Genomic DNA, 27,549 nt, shown 5'->3' on the forward strand with positions numbered 1-27,549 from the left:
GTAAAAGTTTTTTCAGGGGCAAGTCCATTCTTCTTGATAAACCTGCCCGAAAGGTGTAAAAACCCCATAGCACCATATGTAGTCGCTCTCGAACTGATCAACCGATTTGGTCCAAAATTTGGCTTTCGTCAAGATAAGATAAACTTTCGAAACGGACTATGTCGGTCCATTCCTTTAAGTACCTCCTCCTGAATTTTAATCCTAATCCACATTTTTGTCGGCAAGTTCAAACGTCCAAAAAGGGCCACAAGGTCCCCTTCCGATATTCAACAAAATATTGTAGCCTATTTTCACCGGGGACCATCCCTGTACATTCCCTGACAATTTCAGGACAATCAGTTTGTAGTTTTTGCAGAAAAGAATAAAATTGGAAAAACTGGGCGTAAAAGTGGTGAAATTTTCTTTGCACAAAAACCAAAGTTGGGTTATGACAAATATTTCAAATAAAAAAGAATTATCCAAATCGGTCCAGCCATTCTCAACTGACCATTAGGCCATGTTTATATTATAGCTTTTTGCAGGTTTAACCTTCTTTATGAGGATTTATTTGAAATATAAGCAATGGAATTGACATTTGAAACCCAGTCGGTTTGATAAATCCGGTTATATATAAACGTACTATTACCAACGAACGACATTTGATTTTTATTTATATAGATTAAGCAAAATATCTCCCACGCCTCTCTGTTTGTAGATTTCGTAGATTTTCATTTTGAAAATACCTACATAAAATAACTTCTTTTGGAATTCCGATATGTTTTACTCTTTGATAATTTAAATCATATTAATTTAATTTAATGAATATCAGATCATTTACACATTTTATTGCCGTTTGTGCAGAAACATTTAGAGACATTATTTCTTCAAAACTTGATCGGTTAAACGGAATTTTGAGGTCACCTCTCAACTAAAATATCATGGGTGTGCCATTCTGAAGACCAAAGATAAATGCCCTTATATCATATTAATTTTGGAAAAATTATCAGATTTTTTCTTGAGTACGATCAAAGAAGTCGTAGACTTTAAATCCAAAACCAAATAATGCATTTTCTGGATTCATTGGTTTAGTCACAAATAAGCTAAGATTAAAAACAAATTGCCTTGGCTTTTCAGTTTACTGAAAACTTAATTTACTATTGTAAGTCACTCTGATATCGAATTTGCATTAAATACATTTTATGGTTCCAGCAGTTAAAATTAGAACTTCAAACAGATTCCAATGGATAACATCCAAGTTGTCAACAATGAAAAATATCATTATTAGACGTCATAGAATATACAAAGAATCCCGATCCTCTGTATACAATTTCCCTATTTTATTTATTTGATATTACAAAAGAGGGGGGGCCCCCAGGCCAAGCAACATCAAATTTTCAATGGTGGCAAAATTCCCCCTCAGTAATGCTGGCGATATTTCCTGAGTATTTAAGCCATGAAAAACTTCTCTACAAGTGGTGTCGTAAGACACGCCGTTCGGACTCGGCAATAAAAAGTAGGTCCCATATCATTGAGCCAATATGAATCGGCGTGCACTCATTGATATGAGAGAAGTCTCCCTTGTCCCATGTGGGATGTTTGTGGAACAATTATATTACAAAAGAGGGCACAGCCCGAAAATGACTTAAGCTATTTGATGTACAGTAAGCGTCAAAATAAACTTTACACCTCTCAACAATTATGCATTATTACACCGACATAAAGATATTATATATAAAATGTATATGTAACTTTTTTAGGTACTTTGTGCTTAATTAAAATTCTGAAAATATTAGGCCCTTCCAAAGTTACATTATGGAATAAATGAAGATTACCAAAGTAACCTAAAATCGACGCGTCAAAAAGAAGTTTCCCCTTTACCTTAGTTAACACATATGAATAACATGTTGCCATAATTGACTTCTATGTATCTACACCTTTTTCAGATGTAATTTGAAACACTTTAGTTGTAATTCGTAAAATTTAAATTGTAATTCGAGAATTCTATTTGTAATTCGTAACATTTCATTTGTTATTCGAATTATTCCATTTGAAATTTGAATTATTCCATTTGTTATTCGAATTATTATATTTGAAATTACACATAAAATCATTCGAATTACAAATGGAATAATTCGAATTACAAATGGAAAAATTCGAATTACAAATGGAATAATACGAATTAGAAATGGAATAATTAAAATTTCAAATGGAATAATTCCAATTACAAATGGAATATGTCGAACTACAAATGGAATAATTCGAATTATAAATGGAATAATTCGAATTAAAAATGGGATATTCGAATTACAAATCGAATTCTCGCACTACAATTCAAATAATTCGAATGAAGTCTTTTGACTTTAAATCCATTCAGTACTTACAGAAAAATTAGACAGAAAGTTAAATAGAAGCAAATTGTATTCCAAAATTACATGAAAGGAGTACCACGGTACAATGGGGGAAATATCACCGGATTACACCTAAACACTCGTTGATTTAATTTTTGGAGGCTCCAATGTGAAGAAAATAAGTTCAAAGGCCAAAATATGCCTTATTTTGTTATAGAAATTAAGAATTATAGTACGTTTATGTATAACCGGATTTATCAAACCGACTGGATTTCAAATGTCAATTTCATTGCTTATATTTCAAATAAATCCTTATAAAGAAGGTTAACCCTGCAAAAGGCTATAATATAAACATGGCTTTACTTACGTTTGACAAAGTGTAAATTTTGGGTTATTTTGGTATATTTGGTTATTTATTTCCCAATGAAACTTTGGAATGGCCTAATATTTTCTGGATTCTAATTCACCACTAAATACTTAAAAAAGTTACATTTATTTTTTTTATATGTAAATATCCCTATGCCTGGGCAATAATGCAATTAAAAGTTGGTGAGAGGTGTAAAGTTTCCCAGCAAAATGTTAGATGCCAAAGATGCTATTCAATCATGGGTGAAAGTGATCTGGCATGACATCTTTTTAGCATCTTCATCGAAGAATTTTATATGAGCGTGGACCCCAAAATACGCTATTAATTTTTGGATCCAAAGCATGTCATTTCCACCAATGATTTGACATGTCATTTTCACCAACCCTAGGCAATGACATTATCATTACGACGAAAGTTTTAACAAGGATGGATGTGATTTCGAGTCCCCGACTAATTCAAGCCTATTGTAAAATATTAATCTTATATATATATAGAAAAATGTGTATAAATAAAAACACAAAATTCATCTCTATTGGATCGATGGAATTAGTTCAAATACTGATGAAAAGATCGGATCTTGCACGACTTCCTTTGCATGGGTTCAAATGCTGATGAAACTATCAGATCTTTCACGACTTCTCTCGAACCAATGCATAAGATGCAATGAAACCACGTCATCGCATAGAACCCCTTCCTTCAAATTTTGCTGGGTTTATTTTGACGCCACTGCATATCTTACTTCCTAGTTAGAGGAGTCCAAAGTCGAAAATTTTGTAAGTACATTTTCTTAAAAAAGAACCTACTTTTTGGCTTTAAAATTTACAACTGTAAGACATTTACCTATGAACCCATAGGAAAATCTGCTGAAGAATATATTTTGACAATTGTGCGCATGGTACCGCAATTGTCTTTGATTAACTTTACACAAATGGCGAAGGTGCGTCATAAATTACAGAGATACGGGAGTAATATTTGTATTTCATCGAAAATAGAATGTGGCGTATAAAAACGGGAGTAATATTCGTATTTCATTGAAAATAGAAAGTGGTGCCAAATTCACTGTTGGCGAATGTTTTATAATATGTGTATATTGACGTAGATTTAAAAGGCGTCACTGAAATAAATAATAAAACAATCATATGCACCACTTCGTTTAAACTATATTTATCGCTTAAATCCGTTCATTATCCCACAGTTACTTTGCAGAAGTCCGGAATTCAACCATATGTTTCGAATTTAACTCTTTGGGGCTACAATATTTCTAAAGACTATATAGAGAAATTCCAATTCGTTTCTGAGATTAAAAATTTAGTGCAAAAATGGTTGTTTTTGTCCGGTATTGTCCATAAAATCCTAACCCGATCAGACAACACAAAACCCAACTAGGTTTGTGCGGTTTTGGTCTATACTTTCATAAAACCCTCTGTAAAAGTTGTTTGCACACGATTACCTTGATAATGTTGCACAGTTTTATAGAGGGATTGCAATTCAAAAATTACCTACAGTGACATAATTGCTATACGTCGAAATCGCTTATAACGTCATATCGCTTATAACGACGAAATGCAAAAGTACCGAATTTCAGCCCTTTATATTTCACACAAATAAATATCGCTTATAACGTCATATCGGTTGTAACGTAGGTTTTTTATGAAATATTTGAATTTTGCTATCGGTTATAACGTGGAACCATATAAAGAAGAAAACTTTTCTCTCAATATTGAGTTGTATGTATATTTTTCCAAACTCAAACAACAACAAAATACCAAACATATGCACACCATGTCCGAAGCTTGAATTTGTACCACCTAATGTCACATCTGTTTTACAACCCATGGACCAAGGTGTAATAAAATCATTAAAATCGCATTGCTGGAATCGGAAAATATCCCCTATCTTGGCAAGAATAGAAAGCCGTAGAATCTCTCCAAAAATTATTTACTAAGAAGATGTTACAAGCTAAGAATGTTTTTTGGAAACCCTTTCAAAACTGAGTTAAATTTAAAACTTATGTTGGAATTCAAGAGCACAAACTAAAATAACAAACTACTTTAAATAGAAGCATATTATATATTAACGTAATATATCCGCTGAAAAATGAATTTAATATAGTTATTTTTATTATTTATCATTTCTACGAAAGTATATATAATGAAAAAAATAAAAAAAATGTATTTGAATTTATTTATTTACTTAATAAAACAAAGTATTTATACCCAAAAGTCACTATACATAATATAATTTCGCCTCTTTTATAAATATCGTTTATAACGACTATCGCTTATAGCGTCCGATTTTGATAGGTCCCTTGACCGACATTATAAGCGATTTCGACTGTAGTTAAAAGTTTATATGCCTGCTTTAATTATTTGACACTTTTGTGTATATACTCTCGATTTGTTATTACAATTATAATTTAATATGTTAGTGTATATTTGGGATCGGATCGGATAACATTTAAATCTGATATTCTATAAATCTTCCACAACATCATCAACATTTTCTTGACGATAGGATGAAAGTTGCCACAGGTAGGTTGAGTACACAGCATTTACTTTGTTGGGTCTAAGACCATTATTTCGATTTAAACGTTAGAAACGTTTGAGCCAAAACTATTAATGATGATGGACTGGATACGAATTTCGCTTTACGGCGATACTAAAAAACTTGTCTGAGTAAATTATACAATTTATAATATTGCACGCTTATTTTAAGTATTTGATATACATACATATGCATTTGTTTATATTGTATGCAACTAAATACTCCTCGATAACAAAACGACCATGACAATAGGAAATTAAGTAGGTATGAAGAATGGTGTACGGAGGCTCGTCAATGCTGACGTAGCTGCTATATATGTATAAATTCGCGTTATGGTATACATACACTTGTATGTATACATGTAGACACACAACCAATTTTAAAACTAAAATTAAGACGTAGAATTCGGTTAAAAATGGATAAAAGAAGTCAATGTTGCAAGGGGGATATGAAAGACATATATCCTATCAGCAATAAAAATATTCTTTGGTACAAGGAACAACAATTGAAAATATACATGCAATGAAAAAGAGCTTTTTTATCAACACAATGACGACATAACAATTTAGCAGCTGGGCTAAATTGGCGAAATAGGAACAGAATGAAGCAAGAAACATGTGGGAAATGAAACAAGCTCTCTTAAATCGCTACACGTTGTTCCAAAATCCAATAACACGCAATAACAAGTCATTTCTAACAAAGAACGTCAAAGAGTAAACAGAAGTTCAAGGAGTTCCGTAACAGGGATATTAATAAAATTTTAAATAAAATTTAGTGAAAATATTTCAGAATATTTAAAATGATGCTTGTGTCATTATTTGCCCAACGGAATTTTGACAGACGCATAATGTGCTTAATATATCACAAAACACATGTTAATGACATGCAGGTAAAGTGAGGTTATGTTAAAATACTCGTAAGAGGAAAAGTACATGTGTTTGTGCTTTCAATCCACAATAACCCGACTGGACTTGGAAGTTATTGAAATAGAACGTAGTTTTAACTGCGTTCGAAGGATTGTATATAATATGCCCTGTTTATGTTTATCGCTCATTGTTATGATATTTGACTGCTGTAGCGTGCGACAGTACTTTTATTACGAAAGCTATACATTTTTCTATATGAATGATTCTGATTACGAAAGACTTTTTGAAGAACTCAAATTTTTCATTTGTTCTCCCCTTTCCCTTACCACACACACACATTTCCTTGCAATTTATTCTATTCGCTAACATTTATTCGATTACACAACAACAAAGGTAGAATGGAATTCACTTACGTAAAAGTGATTTTTGCAAATAGATAACAGGCTCAGCCTATTTGTATGGGGGATAGGGATGGTAGGTGAAAATTTTTTTTAGTAAATAGTGAAGTCAAGTCACAGTGGGTCTGTCATAGTACAATCATGCACGGTAGGCCATAGAAAACATCTGATTACAATTTATTCCAGTGGCCCCCCTATTCTTTCAAATCAATATTCACAATTCGTATAACGTCAATATAAATGCCCGAAGACGTAACCCACAAAACCTAAAGTTTACAGGAGAAGCAAAAAATGTTGTAAAATGAAAAACTGTTTTGTAGAATATTAATCGTATGAGCGTGAGTATTTGGAGTATTATCAATCATGTACGAATGGGAGATAGTAATGAAGCTTGGTTTTGGCATCCGTCATTACAACAACATCTGCAATATTATCCCATTTTCCGAAATATCATTTCTTACCATATCATGTATTTTAGCTTAATGTATCAGATTCCATCAAAAACGAATTTCGATTTTCATGTGGGGTTACGTCTTCGGGTATTTATGGTGACGATACTGAAATATGACAAATGTTTTAAACGTATTAATTTTCAGTAGAAATGAAATTTGTTATTACAACCTTTTTTGGAATGAAATTCATTATTTTTCACGGTGCGCAGTTTTCGCGGATTCTGAAACCACAATGTTCATACCTAGCAAAATGTTCGATGTAAAAGATGCCATTTAATCATGGGTGCAAATCATCTGGCATGTCATCATGAATTTATATGAGCGTGGACCCCAAAAGATGCTATTCATTTTTGGATCCAAAGCATGTCATTAACTCCAACGCTTTGACACGTCATTTTCACCAATGTTTTGGCATGTCATTTCCACCAATGCTTTGGCATGCCATTTTCACCAACCATTTGCAATGACATTATCATTACGACGAGAGATTTAACAACGTTGGTTGTGATTTCGAGTCTCCGACAACATCAAGCCTATTATAAATAATTAATCTTATATATTTATATAAAAGTGTGTAAATAAAAACACAAAATTCATCTCTATTGGATCGATGAAATGGGTTCAAATGCTGATGAAAAGATCGGATCTTTCACGAATTCCTTTGCATTGGTTCAAATTCTGATGAAAATATCGGATCTTTCATGACTTCCTTTGCATTGGCATGAAATCACGTCATCACATGGAGCCCCTTCCTTCAAATTTTTCTGGGTAGATGAGAAAAATAAAAAAACAAAAACAAACAAAAAAAATTGCCGGGACTCTTTTTAAATAAATCGCGATCAATGTTTACATTTTAGTCTATATTTACGTTTTTACTTGGAAACCGGAATAACAATAACAATTATTTATATATTTAGAATTATACTTATAGTTAATATAAGGATAATTACAAAAAAGGAGTACAAGAGCTCTAATAATAATAGTAATTTTACAATGGACTAAGAAACCATTAAAAAAAATACATCCAGCCAGACAACAGTCCCTGTATATAAAACATGTATAACACCCATATAAGCTGTGTTCCAGAACCTGCAAAATAGTACTGTTTAGTACTATTTTTCTGATTGACTGATACATAGACTTGGAAATTTCGGCCAGATTGTTTGCAAGTTTTGCCATTTTCCCATATATTTTGAATAAATTTCTATGGTAAAGAAAATTTTGACAGTTTGCAAAGCAATTGTTATATGACTTGAAATTGCCGATGTAGAACTTCAAAAAATGTCGACGTCATATGAACTGAGTACTATATGATCTAATGAAAGTAATATTGACGAATTGCACGATCTAGCGGGTAAAAATATATCTAAACCAGTAAAGGAAGATAGGTGGAGTTTTGTACAAAGATGTCTAATTTCGCTTGGAAGAGTATGGGCTATGTAAAGTATTTTTAATTTTCCTGCAAAATATTTCTAGCCGATATCGGCACAAATTATCATATCTGCACCTAAAAGAAAGAACATCTGGAGTAGGTACCATAATGAAACTATTTGCTAAACCATTCCATTAACTGACAGGAATCATATCTGCTAATTTGCAATAATGTTAGTATAAATGGAACTCCGCCTTTGTGTAGCCAATCACATCTAGCCTTTTTAATGGTAAAAGTGACAAAAGAGGGAACTGTGAAACTTGCTCTCTTATAAGAAATTTGACAGGAAAGTAAAGGAACGTAAAAATGGTAGATCTGGTAACAATGCCAAAAACAAACATACAAATTCAAATTTGTTCTTTTATTTCCCTTTTTTAATACCGTTTTTTTCAGCGCGCGTTTTTATACCCTATACCACACTGTGGTAAGGGGTATTTATTATGTGTTAGTGAATTTGTACCCAGCAAAATTTTAAGGAAGGGGCTCTATACGATGACGTGATTTCATGCCATCTTTCATGCTTTGGTACAAAGGAAGTCGTGAAAGACCTAATCTTTTCATTAGCATTTCAACCCATGCAAAGGAAGTCGTGAAAGATCCGATCTTTTCATCAGCATTTGAATCCATGCGAAGGAAGTCGTGAAAAATCCGATCTTTTCATAAACAATTGAACCCATTCCATCGATCCAATAGATATGAATTTTTTGTTTTTATTTATACACATTTTTCTAAATATGTATATAAGATTAATTGTTTACAATAGGCTTGATGTTGTCGGAGACTCGAAATCACAACCAACGTAATCATAATGTCATTGCAAAGGGTTGGTGAAAATGGCATGCCAAAGCATTGGTGAAAATGACATGCCAAATCATTGGTGAAAATTACATGCCAAAGCATTGGTGTAAATGACATGCTTTGGATCGAAAAATGAATAGCATCTTTTGGGGTCCACGCTCATATTATATTCATCGATGAAGATGCTAAAAAGATGACATGCCAGATCACTTGCACCCATGACTGAATGGCATCTTTGGCGTCGAACATTTTGCTGGGTATGTAATATGCATAAGAAAAAGATATAGCCCCATAGTTCCTTCTAGGGATATGCATAGAATCACTTTCTGAGTCGATTTATGCATGTCCGTCTGTCCGTCCGTCCGATCGTTCGCAACGTACAGGTCGCATTTATTGTCCGATTCAACTGAAAACTGGGGAATACACTTTTTTAGCAATAGGAAGAACGCTTTTGCTTTTGGTGAAAATCGGTTCAGATTTGGATATAGCCCCCATATATATTTTCGGCCGATTTCACGTATTTGCTGCACCAAACACACTACAAACGCCCAATTTCGACGAAATTTGAAATATCTATCTGAATATGTGCCGACTTATATCGAAATCGGTTCAGATTTGGATATAGCTCCGATACATTTTCGGCCGATTTCAACTATTTGCTGCACCAAACACGCTATATATGTCCGATTTCGATGAAAATTGGAATGAGTGACTGAATTCGGCCTAGAAATAGATGTGCCAAATTTGTTCGAAATCGGTTCAGATTTGGGTATAGCTCCCATATATATTTTCGGCCGATTTCATGTATTTAATGCACCAAACATCCCATATCTGTCCAATTTTGATGAATTTTTGAAATACATACATATATTTTACATATTCCCTTACTGGTTTTGTCTTTGCTTCTTTGTCAATTAATCGTCAAACATATGTGAAAAAATCGGTTTAACCATTTTCTACCCTGTGGTAAAAGAGAAAGCCATTTTTGTTCTTCCTCTGTCTTAAAAAATGTTTCCAGCTTTGGCATTTATTGGGGTAATGGAACGCTTCGCAGGTTAAAAATGGCAAGAAATGGTAATAATGGTACGCCACGTAAAGGAACACAACTATTATATTATTAATAAAAGTTAATGTAATTTGTATCGAAAAATTAATATTATGTTAGTGCAAATTGCTTTTATGTACGAGTAGAGCGCACAACAGAACAAATAAATTCTGCAAAACTTCGAAACCTTGCAAAAACTTCGAAAGCACTGTTATCATGGTCAAAAGCAAATACAAATAACGGAGCTGTGCATTTCTATGTCCGGCAATACTTTTTTTAATAAAAAACAAGTAAGAAAAGTCTATAGTCGGACGGAGCCGACCATGGGATACCCTATACCACTATCCCTGGACAATCGCTCTCCACGGAACTTCTTTTCTTTCTTTCAGAGATGTAATGTATAATACTTATGACCAAAACCAAAAATTTATCTAGCATGACAAAGACATTTTTGTATCAGGTAAGGAAAATTTAATTCACACAAACTAAAATGTAATGAAACCCACTTATGTAATACTACTACTTTCGTTGTTTAACCGCTATGTTATTGAAATTTTTACCAATTTCACACAAAAGTTTCAATCCATTTAAACCGCTAAGTATTATCTGATCTTCACGTTGGTTTGTACGCTTCTTCTTCATCATAAACTCAAACTTTGTTTAAAATTTTGCGGGTTATTATTTTGACCTACAGAGCCGCTACAAAATTGGTTAAAATTTTGTTTTTGTTCCATTTCATTCCCTGAACATTTCACAATCATGAGCAAAAACTAATCATTTCTATTCTGGCCCGAACCCAACCTCCTTAAAAAATTCAGTTACAATCGGTCCACAATTGCGGCCTTAAGCTTGTTTAAAATTTTTAATGGACGGACACACATCGCTAAACCGCTTTATCTCGTCGAGATATGAATTTTGGCATACCAAATAAGGGGTCGAGGACGAATATTTCGTGGTGTTACATAAGGAGAGACAATATGTAGCATGGGATAAAAATATGGTTCTCTACACAGAACCCATTATATATTAGGCAGTAGGCCCGTTATCTAGCAAACACTTTATTGCAATTTACATCAGAGAAAAGGTCAGAAGTTTTTTCCCATAAGTAGGCTACTTTGCGAAATATGTCCTCAAGGAATTAAAAGATCGATCAAAAATAAAATGTTTATATTTTTCATACAAAAGTAATGGTCCATTTCACCCGCTAAAGAATATCAGATCATCATTCAAAATTGTAGGCATCTTTTTCGACCTATACTCTTACCCGGTTCAAAATTTCGTGACTATTGATGTATAATTGCGACTTCTAGCGAGTTTATTATTACACTACAAACAAATAACGATATATAGTAGGCTGTAACTCTGTTATCTGATCATGCACACCAACATAATTGACATCAATTGAAAGGTCAAGCGTTCCACTTTCAAGTATATCTCACTTGTACGGAATGTCACTCCCAGGAATTAAGATATAAGCTTTATATTGAAAATTTTCACAATTTTTACACAAAAGTTTTGGTCCATTTAACCCTCTGAATATTATCCGATCGCCATCTCAAATTGCAAGCTTATCCTTTGTGATATACTCTTACCTTGTTTAAAAATACGCGTTGATCGGACTGTTATTGAGACCTACAGAGCCGCTAGAAAATTGGATAAATATTATGTTTTTGGTCCATTTCACCCGATATTTCACGATCATCACCAATAAGAATAGGGATCTATTCTGATCTGAACCCGACCTCCATACAAAATTTCGTGACGATCGGTCCATAATTGCGGCCTGGAGCGTGTTTACAATTTATAATGGACAGACGGACGGACGGACACACATCTCAAAATCACTTTATCTCGTCGGGATATGAAGATTGGTATACCACATTGGGGGTCTCCGACGAATATTTCGCGGTGTTACATGAATTTTTACCAAAACAAACTTATAATACCCTTTTCCACATTGTGGTATAGGGTATAAATATATTAATATTTTTTCATATATGTATAATGTATTCGGTATTGCAAATGGTTCAATTTTTTGAGAATAGATGAAAGGGTCCAGCTAAAAAGAATACGGGCGATACTACTATATACATATTTCCTATACCCAAAATTTTAGGTGGATAAGTCTTTTGACATCTGGGAACCCTAAATACCTAATTTTAACTAATTTGTTTGCAAATGGTTGAATCTTTTGAGAATAGATGAAGGGGTCCAGCTAAAAAGAATACGGGCGATACTATTATATACATATTTCCTATACCCAAAATTTTAGGTGGATAAGTTTTTTGACATTTGGGAACCCTAAATACCTAATTTTAGCTATGTAATTTGTTTGGTCAGGTAAGAACTTAAAAATACCTGAAATATGGTAGTTCTGTTATACTCTGCCGCTCACTTGAATAGAACCTCCTACAACATTTTTTCAACCTCCATTTTTTCCCCGATTTATGCAAGATATGAAGTATTAAAGTCTAATTATATTTCGTTTCATGTGTTTGCAGTCGCTCAAAAATAGTACTGCGTTCTCCCTGAAATCCTGAACGTGCAAAGTTTTTCATCGATTGGACCATAATTGCGGCCTTTAGATTATTTGAATGAAAATGCACCTTTGGTCCCATACAAATTAATATACGTTGCCACGGGTTAACGATAACCGATCGCCATAAAATTTTATATATTAGGTTTTTGAATCAAATCGAAAAAAATAATTAATTTGTTTTGGTTCAGTCTAATATACATAACTATGGTTTTTGTGCTGTTCAACCTCACCATTTTTAGCAATTTGCTATTATATATTTTAAATAGGAGAGGTACCGTGTTACCTCTGTACGTATACGTATACCACGGCACATACAGAAAATTTCATAAAAATCGTTTAGTAAGTTTTCGAGATATAACATATTTAAAAACTAATAAAATTTAATCAAATTGATATAGTCATAAGTATATATATGGTGTTTTAAATAAATATAATATGGGGAATACACCCCACAACATCCGAAATTCATTCAAACCTTGAACATTTTCTTCAAATTTCATGAAATACTGTTCAGTTGGTTTGGAGATATAACATATTACAAACGTGTGTGGTCAATGATGTACCTGGTTTCTGAGATGCAACCACAGGAGAGGTACCGACCCCCTCCATTCACCATTCATCAAAATATGTTTTATATTTTTACCATGGGACAATTTTGAGAAAAGGTCAATGTTCAGAAAATACCGATAGCCACAAACCAATATTGTTGTATTTTATATTTGAATTTAATAATCCTCACAGTAGATCTAAAGATTTCCCCAGGAACTAAAGTTGGGCCACTTTTTGGTGGATGCTGTACATACATACAATACCCAGAATGTTCAGAAAAATCATATCACCAGAAATTAAAACTATATTGTTTTAATAATTGCTAGCAAGAAATAAGTTTGTACAAATTCATGACAACGTACATATATTTTAAGTTTGGAAGAATGTTCGTGTAATAGCGCCTATAATTATTATCACAATGTACATATATAAGAATATACGATCAGCGGCATATTTGTATATATTTATATTTCATAAATATTTGGAAAATTCAATGATATTTTGTGTGCTTTTCCAATGAGTAAATAAAACCGAAACACTTCCACTAAATAAACAAACACTTTTGAGTAATTGCACATAATTTAAAATCTAAGCAATTTCAAAATTCCTACCACACACGAAAAAAACACAACCTTTAAAAAATACATACGCCATCATATGGAAAATGAATACTAAAAGCACACACCGTCCCGTAAGGGGTACTTTACACGGTATGTTTTTTACATATGAGTTGTCACTTCTGCCATACAAAATGTATATGCAAAGTGACAACTCATATGTAAAAAACATATCGTGTAAAGTACCCATAAATAATAATTTCAACCTGTTTATCGCAACCCAACATACATACATATGATGTTGTTATGATATTTCTTTTATTTCATCATAGAATTTATTTTGCCCAGCCTTGTGTAGATCACTTAACTTTTCCGTTTTTTTTTTCTTTAAATTGTGTTTTGTTTTTTAATTATTTCCATTAAAAACATTGATGGTTTATTTTTGATAAACAGTCGAACCTCGATTACCCGGAAACATATTATCCGTAATCCTCCAATTTCCAGGAAAGGCAAACACTGCATGTTTTGTTCATTTTACACCGATTAACCATGAAAATCTAAGTGATCCGGGATTATAATTCACTCGATCAAATTTCATTGACAACAACACTGCAGAAATGTATTATTTAGAACAGTTTCAATCTATTAAACTTCACATTAAATTCATAATTGTTCTTATTTATTTATTTAAAATGTTTATTATAGTAATAAATTATGATAAATTTATAATTACAAAAGCACTAGCAACAAAGGCTATCGACTTAAATATAATTTTATAATAATAATCCAATTGTTCCACAAACATCCCAGATGGGACAAGGGAGACTTCTCTCATATCTCTGAGTGCACCCCTACTGTTTTTAGCCGAGTCCGAACGGCGTGTCCTAAGACACCACTTGTAGAGAAGTTTTGCAAGGCTGAGATACTCAGGAAATGTCGCCAACATCACTGAGGGGTATTTTGCCACCGTTGAAAATTTGATGTTGCCTGGCCTGGGAATCGAACCCACGACCTTTAGCTTGCAAGGCGGGTGTGCATACCATTGCACCACGGTGGCACCCTAAATATGATTTTAGTTAATTTAATTAATCGAGCTAACATGACCTAAGGAGTTGCTTAGAACGGTCAGACGTCTGCAATATTGTATGTTTGTTGCAGGGGACTCAGGTTCAAACATCAGACAGGGCAACCGGGCTCTGCTGTGAATGTTCATTTTTTGAATAATTAATCGAGCTAACAAGACCTAAGGAGTTTGTATTGAAATAGTCAATTCAAGCGAGAAGTTTAAAATTCCGCCTTGGTTCTCTAGCCATTCACATCCGATATTTACCCATTTCCCATCTCTAGAGAAAACTTGTTGACTTTTTTCTCAAAAATTATTTGCATGAGTAAACGAACTTTGGCCTATTAAAGGCTACAATAACGCTTATTCCATCTAAATTTTGAAAAAGGACCCCACATAATCCACTTTCAAGTGATTTTTTGTTATTTTTTAAACATTTTTTGCGTTAGATTTTTATCGATGTTATCTTAAATAAAAACTCATCAAAATATGATACAGATACAAAAAAGGTTGTAAAAAGTTATCGTCCTAATCATCGAAATAATAGTTCTAAAATTCAAGGCAATTTAGACCTGCCCGTCAGTATGTCTGTCACTCTGGCTGGCTGGAGCGTACGATAACTCCCGACCGGATCAACCGAAGTCTAAAACGGATTATCCTATTTGGTTTTGAAATAACATTTAAATGACTACAACAGTAACAACAGAGCGATTTGCTAAATTTTACGATTTACAACCCTTCGAAGCCTAGGAAAACGAACATTCTTCCATACAACATACGTACAAATTATTAAAATTGCGAAACGTACACGTTGCTAACACAAACAATTTTGCCTCCTATATCGAATGCATATTTTTTATATTGTAGTACGTGGACATGTGTAAATTAGTTTTTTACTTTTAAGTGAGATTTGAAAAAGAATTACATACTTGAACAGATGGAAATTAATTACAACTATTCTGTTTTTGCAAGATTACAATGTTCTCAAAAAAAACGTTTAAAAATACGAATATAAACAAGGGCAAAACAACCGTAAAATCAGTTTATTTTAACTAGAAGAGGATAACATGAATTGTGTAAGCTACTTGTAGTGACACATCCAAACGTCTTATCCGCCTCGAAAGCGAAAATAGGATAAAATAATAATAAATATGTATATCAACAAGAAGAATATCAAAACTAAAACAAACGATAGAATAATAGAAAAATTTGATTCAAGAACATTTCAGTTAAAGAGTACATTTAACTATTATTCTTAACAGAATAAAATAAAAAAATATATGTATGTATATACATAAGTATAATTTTTGAAAGCTTAAAAATATCAGACACCGTCGTACTTTAAATAAAATAAAAACAATCGATACAAATTTGTGAATAAATGTGTGTAATTCGTATGTATTTTCGCCATATCATTACCATTACGTACATAGAACATTGTTCTTCTCACATGAACACCTGGTTTAAACTATTTGAGAGTAATAATTTGAATTAGACTTTTGGGTTTCAATAAATTCCAATAATTTCCTTCTTTTGAAGGATGCTATTTTCAGCCAATTTTGATTACATACAACAACATATGGCATACATCACAATCGGCCACTTCCATAATGTCTCAAATATAATATTTGAAGAAATTTACTTAAAAGTTGAATTTTAAAAATATACAACATACATGGAAAGTACAACAGTCGTAATCACAACAGCATTTATTACGACATATTGGTTAGAACGGCTAAATCTAAAGGTCCCGGATTCCTGCCCTTTTTTACCCACACACACAAATACAACTTGTTACGACATCGATTTCAATGACATATCGGTTAAAATGACGCGTTTTTTGCAAAATATTTGAATTTTGTTATGGCTCAGCAAACAATTGGGAGCCACATGAGCAGAGTAACCCATTACAAACTACTATAAAAAAATCTCCTTCTGCTTTACCAGTCAGTTGAAACATAATAACTTATTTCCTTAAAATGTTACAAAGCAACACTCCTTATTGTATTCATTACTAAGTAATCGCACGGAGCGTGCGTGTGCGATTACAAAACCGATAATTGTAAGTTCAACGTTCATCGTAGGAACGCGGTATTTTGTTATCAAAATTAAGAAGAGATGTTAATGTAATATTCGTACGCGTGGTACAGTGTGTCAGAAGTTGGCATGTTCAAATTCAGCGGAGAGCAAAACAGAAACGTGGGAGTATTAAAATTAAACGTAAACTCACCTCAACTGTTCTAAAAATAGAACATATGTATGTTTTTTGGCTTATTTTTAACTTATTTTCATTCAATGAAAAATTCAATAATAAACATGTAGCGACTAGCGACTGTAGAATAACTAGTAATTCAGAGTTACATGCCATTTTTAAAATAATGCGTTAGTAAGTTGATTTGTATGTAGTTACAACTACCAAAAATTTCTTTAAAAATACGTTGTTTGGTTATGGGATATTTTGCTGACCCAGCTAAATTTGGGACCTACATTAGTCGAATAACCGATTACAAAATTTATGCAAACAAACTACATTCTGATTACCAGTAAGCAGATGAATTATTTCTTTTAAAGGGCACAGCTGCCTACATTACACATTACTAATGAATGAATACGACGGCACAGAACTTGCGTGTCCGACCACAAAGCCAATAGTTGTGTGTTCAACCCTCATCGTCGGCAAACCAATTTTTGTTAGCCGGGTTTACGGAGAGTAAGTGGTGCACTGGTAAACTTTTAAAGTTTAAACAATCCTTAATTTTCGTAAACGTGGCACAGTGTGTAGTGTCTGTTAGCTGCAAATAAGAAGTTGGCATGTTCAAATCCAGCAAGAGAACAAACTAAAAATGTAGATTGGAGTGTAGTGAAAATGAACATAAACTCACACCGACTGTTCTAAGTTAGTGTACAAACAAATGTTGTACATTCTCTGGAAAATCAACTCTTTAAAACACACATTTTGTAAATTATCAGCTCTCCACCAGACAAAGAAAGTATTGAACTATTCTGTGATCTTGTGATGGGACAAGCAGCATTTCAATGTTCTCAATTTATTATTAGAATAGAAAAGAATTATTGTTGTGTTGCATTAGGATAAGTTACATTTTCATAAGAAGTTCGTAAGTAGAATTTTATTCAATAAAAATCAGTGCATTACGAGCGCTCACTGAGATTAGACCTTGTGTCTTTTTTTACAATTAGAACTTATGTTTTTAGAAATAAAATAACTAGATATTTAGTGCGATATGGCCTATCTACTACACATAAAGCAGGTGCGAATATGGACTATTTCGTTCCACACCTTCGGCTACCTCCCACACAAAATTTCAGAAAAATCACATTTTAAGACCTGCCTTCGTTTTGATTTTTTAACAACAGATTATACTCGGGCCGACAACTTTCGATATTGGATATTGCGTTGGTTCAAACTTTGCATGTGGTGCATACGATCCTTGCGGTAGCTCTCCCACTAAAGTACTATGGTATTAAACGGAGCAACCAATTTAGTCCAACCTTTGGATCTCGTAATATTTTGTCCATATTTAGTTTATGTTTGATAATTGGCCATAACAGTCCACTACTTAGGGAATTACCCCCGCAAAATTTCAACATTTTTGTTTAAATGCTATTTAAGTTCTGCTCGACGATTCTTTGACAATTTTTCCGAATGTACTCCCGGCTCCTGTTTACAGTGATATAATGGTTTTCTTGGGTAAGTCCATGCTTCCTGATATGATAATCCAAAAGATCTATATTTATCTATCGAAGGAATTACTCCCAAAATAACATCAAAATGGACTATGCCTCCCATTCCTTCAGGTACCAACTCTGCAACACTTTTGAGCTTTAATCCAAATCCATATATTTCAGGCAAACCCGATACGAATCTTGGTTGTCAATTCACATAGGCTTAGGGCATATCTCAACTTTGTCTGACAGACTTTTTTTGCTCTTCTGCGGTGCCAAAATATGGTTAATTTTTTCGTGTTGCACAGTGTTATAATACGTTTACATTGTATTCAATTTAGCATAAAGAAAGTGAATACGGCAAAAAGCTTTGATGTGAACATGCTATTACCGTCCTTTTCACAGTAAAGTACACACTTTTAATAATTTATAACAAACAAAATATTAGCCCTAGTCACCCTAAACTGATTGCGAATCGAATAGAGTCACTTTAGAAAATTCGAATGCCTTTACATACTATTGGAAATATTATCAAAATTGAAACCACATTTATGCAGCACTGTAGCACTGTTAAATAAATGTCTAGCAAAAGTTAATGTCCATATTTTGTATGGGCGCACTACATACTAATTTTTGATCACGATTTTAGGCAAAAAATCGAAAAAGGCGTTAGATAATGTAGTTTAAAATAAACATATGCCTACATAAGTAAATATTATACATACATATGTACATATATCTTGATATATCTAAAAACAGATGTACAAGGTGACTGTTTATTCTCCTTTCCGCAATGACTATCACTGCCAATACATGAAATTGATTATAACCTATTGTGCATTTATTATTTTCCTAATAAATTCGAAATAAGTTTTTTTTTTTGTAAAATTGTAGTTTATCACAAAAAACAACAATAATGTGCACAGTGTGGAATCACACAGCCACATACATAGTCAAAAAAATTGATTTCTTGCCAAATATAAACCATGAAGATGAGCTAGGAGTTCGGAGGTGGCTAAAAGAAAGTGAATGCGAATGTAAGGCCATGTCAAATCTAAAACGTCATACAATGTGAAATTGCAGACCTGTACACGTTGATATTTGTTGTCTTGCCAAATTTTTGCAAACATGGAGCAGCACAATGGCAAGTGTGTGGGGCAGAACTCCCAATGCCATTGCCGGTCTCACTATAATGTGAATAAGAATTTAATTTCTGTAATATGTTCCAAATACGCAGTATCTCCGTGTAAAACATTTTCGCCCACAATGTTTCTATAAATTATTTAGTTAACCTCCCTCCCCAGAGCAGTGTCATTACAAACAGCCGCAAAAATATTTATCATCCCTTATTTATGGAGCTCGGTTCCATTTTTAGCTTCCATTTCTTGGCTAAGTAACATCTGCTATGTGATGCTCCTGTGTGCAAAGCACTTACTATATTAGAGGTTACGAAATTCAAGGAAAATTCAGTCAAGGAATTTCTAAGAGCTAAAATGTCATCATCAACTGAGCTATTATCTAAAATATTAGATGCTATATGACTAAATGAAAGAAGTCTCCCTTGTTGTGGGAGCATATGTATTTATGTATATGACCCGGAAAGAGCTATGGTATGCTATACTATTATTATTACTCTTACCAAAAATGCAAATGATTTAATGTTGACTTTTAATTTCACAATCACATTTTAATACATTTTTATTGATAAAATACAACAACTCAGTTGCCATGACGAACTAAATACTAATTTAAAACAGTAATAAAAACGAAATACAATTTTCGTACGTATGTTCATAAATTGTATGAATAAATAAATAACGGTAGCAATCGAGCAAAATGATAAACTAATATTCATTTATAATCCTGAATTCATATTATATTAACTAATAAACAGTTCAGAAATCAGAGTTTTTAGCTTGCCGGATCCGTTACCTACTATTATTATAAAAAGTGATTCCAAACTTCAGCTGAGCATCTAAACCGAATTGTTTCCCAGATGTATGTAAGTAATGAACATTAACGTGACACCCAATACAAGAAACGGTGTGGATGCACCGACGTAGAGAAGAAGGATGACTGGAACCCATCGGGCCTCCCGTAATGGTTTCGAGGTGTATTTCATGCTACGTCGGTATGTGTGGCCCACTTTCCTACCATCCTAAACTTTTTTAAAGCATTTAGTTCTGTTTTTATTGACAAACACATTTTGACGTCGATTGTTTATTGAGGGATTTGAATTGAACAACAAATAAAACTCTTTCTCTCTCTCCACCCGTCTACATTGTTGTAGTGTCCCACTAAATGCAAAACTCCTTGCAGTTTCGGTTATTCGCTACTTATTCTTTTTGTGTTACACAACACTGAAATAAAGTAAAAACAATAAATTTATCTAAGACGAGAAAAATTGTATGTTTCTACCCACTCTCATACATGCAAAGGTGCAGATGTACGCTTTTCATTCGATTAGGGTGGCTTTTAATGCTGCTGCCAATTTAATACAAAGTGCGATTAAAAATCAAGCATTTTCTACTTCTTTTTAAATTAATTTTAAAACCTCTTTTTTGGAACATCAATTTTCACTTTGATATTTTTTTTACTAACATAACGATAGATTTTTACACACACATGCTTTCATGCATATATGAATACGATGCTGTTTGGACTGACCAAATCAACATCTCGTGACACCGCGCATCCACCACTCACTGCCCATCTTGTCGTGACTTACCAAAAATGTTCGAAAAATACTAAAAATGTGCAATAAGGTTTATCAAGAATATGTTCCGTTTGTTTCCCCTTGTCAGACCGCTCGTGTATCGACGGCACTCATACTTAGAAGCAAATGTTTATTTTGGTTTCTATTTTTGCAATAAATAAATAAACAAATGTTTCAAATTCAAGTGCAATAACGAGTGAAACGAAGTCCAAGAACAAGCGAAATGCACAAAATGGTCGGACAAAAAAACGCTTATTAGATGGGCGGCTGGGAGGTTGAGGATGGATGGGTGCAGCAGCGCTTTTCAACTTTTAATTTGTATATGATTTTTTCCACTGGCAGACGCCATTCGTTTTGTTACGTCTGCACCATGTCATGAGATTGGATGATTTTACATTAATGATTGTAAACTGCAACAAATAACTGTAAATTTACCAATCAAATACAACAAAACAATGTGCATTCGCGAACATGAATTCAAATTGTTTGACACATTCTTTTCATCAATTAATGACGTACTTTGCTAGTATTTCTATTTTTTCTTGAATTTCCGTGTTAGGGATCGACGCAGACGCTTTGTATATTCATGCATGTGTATGTAGACACATTAACTAGACAAATTTTTTATAATGCGACTGGAAATCACATAATTTTTGAAAGGAATTTTAATTTTTTCACAATACCGAGAGCACAAAGTTGTGATATTTTTATTTTCAAATAGGTATTTAAACTTGATTTTCAACTCATTTTATACATAGAGTAACACGGCTCGACTTACTATATGTACATACTTATATATTCTTTTAAATACACTTTGTGAAAAAATCCTTTGAAAAAATTTTGTTAAATTATTCACACACTTATAATATATATACGCACACAAACACATACATTCAATATAATTTTCCTCTTAGACGTTTTTTAAGGGTAGGTTTTCCTCTTTGCATATATGTGGCAGGGTGTTGGTGATGGACGTTTTAGGTTGGTTTTCCCTTAACTTTTCACTGCTCCACAAAAAAGTTCAACCTAAAGTAAAGTTGGGTGGTACGAACTCTTGTCTAAAATTTTGCTTCTATGAAACTTTAGAAATTTGTTGTTATACGACCGAGTTCTTTTCGTGGACTACCGGCGCTTAGAACTTTCCGTTATAAACTGAATGAAATTGTGTGGTGAAAATTTGCCATACGCTTCACATAGCATGAAGGGTGAACTTTATTGTCGTAGTTGTGCTTGTAAAAGTTGTCGAGAGTAATGTTCGTGTACCTTTATATCTGTATGAGTAGGAACAATATTGGAAGTGGACTACAATCAGTTGTGTTACATACATATATGTTAAAAGAGAAACAATCTGATTGTTGAGAGAATAAGAGCACAAGGGTATATTAAATAAAAGGAATAAAAGCTTTCCGCACTCACACATAGAAAACACGTAGTTGAAGGATAACAGAGCAAAGAAGAATACGAATAGGAAACACGTGGTTACCAGGAACACTCACGAAAAGATTCAGTAATTTGTTCTGTATATCTACGCATCAGGGATGTGTGTGAAGCTTTCAAAAGGATATTCAAGCGTTTGCTTTTAGTGACGCAATCACGTTGTTTCGGTCTGCTGTATCATATAAGCAGGGAACACAATGATTCAACATAGACGGATGAGATTTTGCACAGCAATACATACAGTAAGTGTTAAAAATATTCGGTTTTCAATTTTAACAATAATAAGACCTCAGTATTTTAGAAGCCCATACCCAATAACCAAAAAACAAAATACATCAAAAAATGTTGATCCTAACATGGATCCACGGCAACCCTATAAGCGAGAATAATGAATAAAAGTTTGTTAACCATGTTTTCTATGTGTCAAAAATATTCGATTTTTTTTAATTTGTTAAATATTTTGCCAAATAATAGGTCATTATCGATCTTTTCAGCAATATTATTACTCATTTTAATAAATCCGAATAGAAACTTTGTTCCTGTGTGGAAATATGTAATATTTTATAGAAAATTATTAAAATTTATCGCTAAGGAAAAGCGCTATCCTAGAAAAGAGAAAACTGGCTATATTTCATTATAAAAACGGTAGAAATAAAAGGAAATATTGCTTTTTTTTTGAATATTTGGTCGAATATAGTTGAAATCATGTGCAATAGCCACGACAATATACGGGTATGTGATGAAAACCGAATCGACTCGATTTGCAGAATCGAAATGGTATATAATAGGAGTGCCGTTGATTATATATATACTTTTGCTTCGCAAAAGTCCCTTATTTGAATAATATTTTTAAAATCCATTTTAAATTTCATTAAAATATTTACCAAAATTAGAGATATACGATTTCGATTTATGGTAAAACGAGTCGAATCGTTTTCCATCACATACCTGATAGAAATAATAGATTTCGTGAAACACATAAGCCAGAGAAAACCAAGGTCTGGGAGGGAAGGTAGATGAATCTCCGGAAAAATTACGGCCAAACCGCCCTTAATTTCCGAGTCAACGAGTCCTAAATGACTTTCAGAAGATAGAACATATGCATTTACATTTAAAAAAAAAATCATAACACATCACAAGCCATCGGCTTATTTACGTAACCAAAAATCTTGTTCAAGTTTCGCCTTGATGTACATTCAAAACTTGATGTGCATCAGAAACTTGGAGAAATGGAGTTAGAGTTAGTTCTGAATGTCTAAGCAGTAAAATCAGTATATCACCAAGTTTCCGGAATTTCTGTGTACTCCAACACAAAAAGTACAAAGGAGCCTCTGTATTTACCAATGACTTATGATGTGTTACAAGTTTCCGGAATTTCTGTGTACTCCAACACAAAAAGTACAAAGGAGCTTCTGTATTTACCAATGACTTATGATGTGTTACAAGGCTATGAGAAGCTTTACCCTTATGATTTTTTGGAATGTGCATAACTTCTATCTTCTGAAAGTCATTTAGGACTTGGGGCCAATTTCGAGAAAATTAAGGGCGGTTTAGACTTAATTTTTCAGCAGATTCCTCTACCTTTCTTCCCAGTCCTTGGTTTTGGCTGACTTATGTGTTTCACGAAATCTATTATTCCTATGTATATTATCGACACTTTTGCAAATGTTTCGAACTATACTGAACTAAATATGCAAACATAAGCTAAATTTCCTTTTATTTCTGCAGTTTTATAATGAGATATAGCCAGTTTTCTCCTTTTTAGGATAGCGTTCTTCCTTGGCGCCAAATTATATAAAATATTACATTTTTACATACAGGAACAAAGTTTCTATTCGCACTTATTAAAATGTGTACTAATATTGCCGAAATGGCCTGTTATTTGGCAAAATATTTAACAAAAGTTAAAAAACCGAATATTTTTGACTCATAGAAAACAAACTATTCATTTTTCATTATTCTTGCTTATAGGGTTGCCGTGAATCCATGTTATATATTATATTATATTTTTTAATTGTTTTTGGGTATGGGCTTCTGAAATACTGAGGTCTTATTGTTGGTTAAATGGAAAACCGATTATTTTTCACACTCACTGTACACTATGTCACATATTACTTTACACATTGCAAAAACTACATACAGTACATGGCACACCATGATACAGTGCCTCCAAGGCAAAGTCGTACAGCTAATGGCTTTTTTATTGACTTATATCTCCGAAACAAAAAGGGATATGAAGAAAGTATTTACACATATTTTAAGTGCGACAATTTAAAAAAACACGATACAAGAAAATAATTAACCTGTTTACATTGTTAAAAAATTAAATTAGCTAAAATACTACGAATTTTAGCACCAAGCGAAAGTCGTACAGCAATTATAAAGACAAAATATTTATTAATATAAATAATCCTTCCGCGTATTTCTGGTATCAGTTGAATTCTGCAATCAATTTAGTATATTTTTGACTAGTTTCATACAACAGTAGTGTAAAATATGTCGCCGCTTATTTTAAAAACCTCTCCTATAAGGATTCTTGGAAGTATAAGTCGTCTGGAGAAATTTTCCAGCAATACAACCACTATAGACGATTTATTGTTCAATCTTGGACTACAGTCTAGCGAACCAACGTTATTGAACAATTATTTAATACCAGTGACCGCAAATATTATGTTTTTATGCTGGAAGTCTAGTAAGTAAGAACTCATTTAAATGGTAAAATATCATAGTTCGATTCGCAATGACATTAAAAAAATATAAAACAAAGATTCAAATCTGAAAGATAAGCCCCACACCCTCACAGATACACTGATGCGTTATGTTATATTACACTGTGCAACATTTTTAAGGTGATGATTTTTGAAAGTACAGACCCAAACGACAAGAAACCCTTGTTGGGTTTTGTTGTGTCAGATCCAGCTCGAATTTTATGGCCCCATCTAAACATGGTTAAATATTGAGTTTTTAAAGAAATTTGGGGCTATATGTCTGAAACCAATGCGAATCTTCTTCTGACCTCTGAAGAAAATTTGTAGATAAGGACAAGAATAAAATATTTGGAGAAATAATGAACTCGAAAAACTACATTTATTGCCTCAAATTTCAAAATATATGCAAAAATTCCACAATTTTTATACATTTGGCACCGTATCTCTAAAACCGTTAATTTTTTCTGAATATTTTCTTTTGGAAAAATATGCCCTGGAATGTAATACACAACTCTTCAGAACATGTCATTGTTGTAACGACGATTTAATAAAAATGTCAATAGTGTAGTGAAATCCGAAATGCGAGAATAAACTGTTGGTGTGAACTGTGTTTGAAATACGTGTTGTAAAAGATATGATGCAAAATACCGCTGAAACAACATGAAGTAAGCATTTTAGAGTTTCAGAATGCTCTAAAGAATTGTTGAGAACTTTATATGGAAGATTTTTGCAAAAGGTTACTTGGTTCAACTCCCAATAGTTTAGCCGATACTGACCAGAATTTTAGCAATTTCGTAAAATTTTCTATATTTTATAGATTTTGATGCCCTAGATGGAGTTTTTCTTAAGGATAAGTTTTTCTTAAGGATAAGTTCTAAGTTTAGGGCTACAATATTGCTAAAGACAGCAAGGCCAAATTCCAATTCGTTTCTGAGATAAAGGCCTGATAAATGCAAAAAAGTGTAGATTTAGCTCGGTTTAGATGAGGCCATAAAATCCGAGCTGGATCTGACAGGACAAAACCCTACTAGGGTTTTCGTAGTCTAAATATGTACTTTCAAAAAATTCATACTAGAAGTTGTTTGCATTTTCAGTGTTGCATAGTGTTATTCGTGTATTAGACAAGAAGCGACTTGTATGATTTTTCAGAATGTAATATCAGGTTCGCACAGAACTTGTTGCATCTATGAAAATTACACTCTTTTAAGAATATTTATGCATTGATTGGTATTGTTTTGATATTGATAAATTTATCCATTTGAGCGTTGTCATCTGTAATCAAAATTGAAAACCATAAAACAATTTTTAGTAATTTATCTGGTTTTTTTTCTAAAAATTAACTTACCTTTAACTTTCGCCGTTGGACCGAAAACTATACAACAATACAACATTTTCTTTTTCTAAGTGAGAGATGCTTCGTTGGCCAATGGTATAACAGTTTCTCCGCCATTCCACTCATCTTTAGATTTTCTATTGAATGCTTCCATTACAAGAAAAATATAAATGAAAATTTAATTAAAAGAACAACTGAACACCTAAAAAATAATATTTACATTTTCTTTTCATGTTAAACACATCACAGTTTTTAATGTTGAAAACACCAGACGTAAAATGACTTTTTTTTTCATCCACACTTGACTGTGGTTTAGTGCAAACTAAAACAATGTTCTTGAATATCTTTTGATGTAGCTAAGAAATCGGTGGTTGTTTTGCCAACACGTGTTTTTTCTGCTAGTTAAATACTCACACACAACCATAAATGGAATTCAATGAACGACAATACAAACAATAACAAAGAACTAAGAAGAGCATTCTTTTTAATGTGGATGAATATTTATGTATGCCAACGCCAATCGGCGACAGTAGCGAATTTTTGTACAGTTGATGGTAGTTTTGGTAAATATTCATGCATACATATTTATGTACCGCCCTATGTTCAACATGAACTTTGTTTGTTTTGAGATGTTTTCATATCACTTTGTATCACATTTCTTTATCAAATAAAAAAGGATATATCTTTTTTTTCTTTTATATATATAAATGAGCTTGGTGATAAGTGATTGACTG

General features: G+C 32.9%; 2 protein-coding genes and 1 long non-coding RNA gene across 8 annotated transcripts in view; 1 reads left to right on the top strand and 2 right to left on the bottom strand.

Annotated features, from left to right (window-relative positions):
- LOC141387054 (sodium-dependent neutral amino acid transporter B(0)AT3) overlaps window positions 1-22,505 on the bottom strand; it is a 105,187-nt gene extending 82,682 nt beyond the window's left edge. For 2 of the 6 annotated variants that reach the window (XR_012408467.1, XM_073956166.1), the window contains exon 1: window positions 22,229-22,505. The gene's annotated coding sequence lies outside the window, so the exon portion shown is untranslated. Of the gene's footprint in view, window positions 1-21,856 lie in introns of all 6 variants that reach the window. The other 4 variants (XM_073956165.1, XM_073956168.1, XM_073956164.1 and 1 more) reach the window with 2 other exon arrangements.
- LOC141406160 (uncharacterized) overlaps window positions 1-27,549 on the top strand; it is a 402,688-nt gene that overhangs the window by 159,323 nt on the left and 215,816 nt on the right. The window lies entirely within an intron of this gene.
- LOC141387177 (uncharacterized) lies at window positions 26,655-27,121 on the bottom strand. Its single transcript, XR_012408497.1, has 3 exons — window positions 27,036-27,121; window positions 26,828-26,962; window positions 26,655-26,754 (listed from the first exon to the last, which is right to left on the bottom strand). It is a non-coding gene; the product is annotated as an uncharacterized lncRNA (long non-coding RNA).

The sequence above is a fragment of the Musca autumnalis genome, unplaced genomic scaffold (genome assembly GCF_047663935.1).
Source record: "Musca autumnalis isolate F117 unplaced genomic scaffold, ASM4766393v1 scaffold_5, whole genome shotgun sequence".
Taxonomy (NCBI): domain Eukaryota; kingdom Metazoa; phylum Arthropoda; class Insecta; order Diptera; family Muscidae; genus Musca; species Musca autumnalis.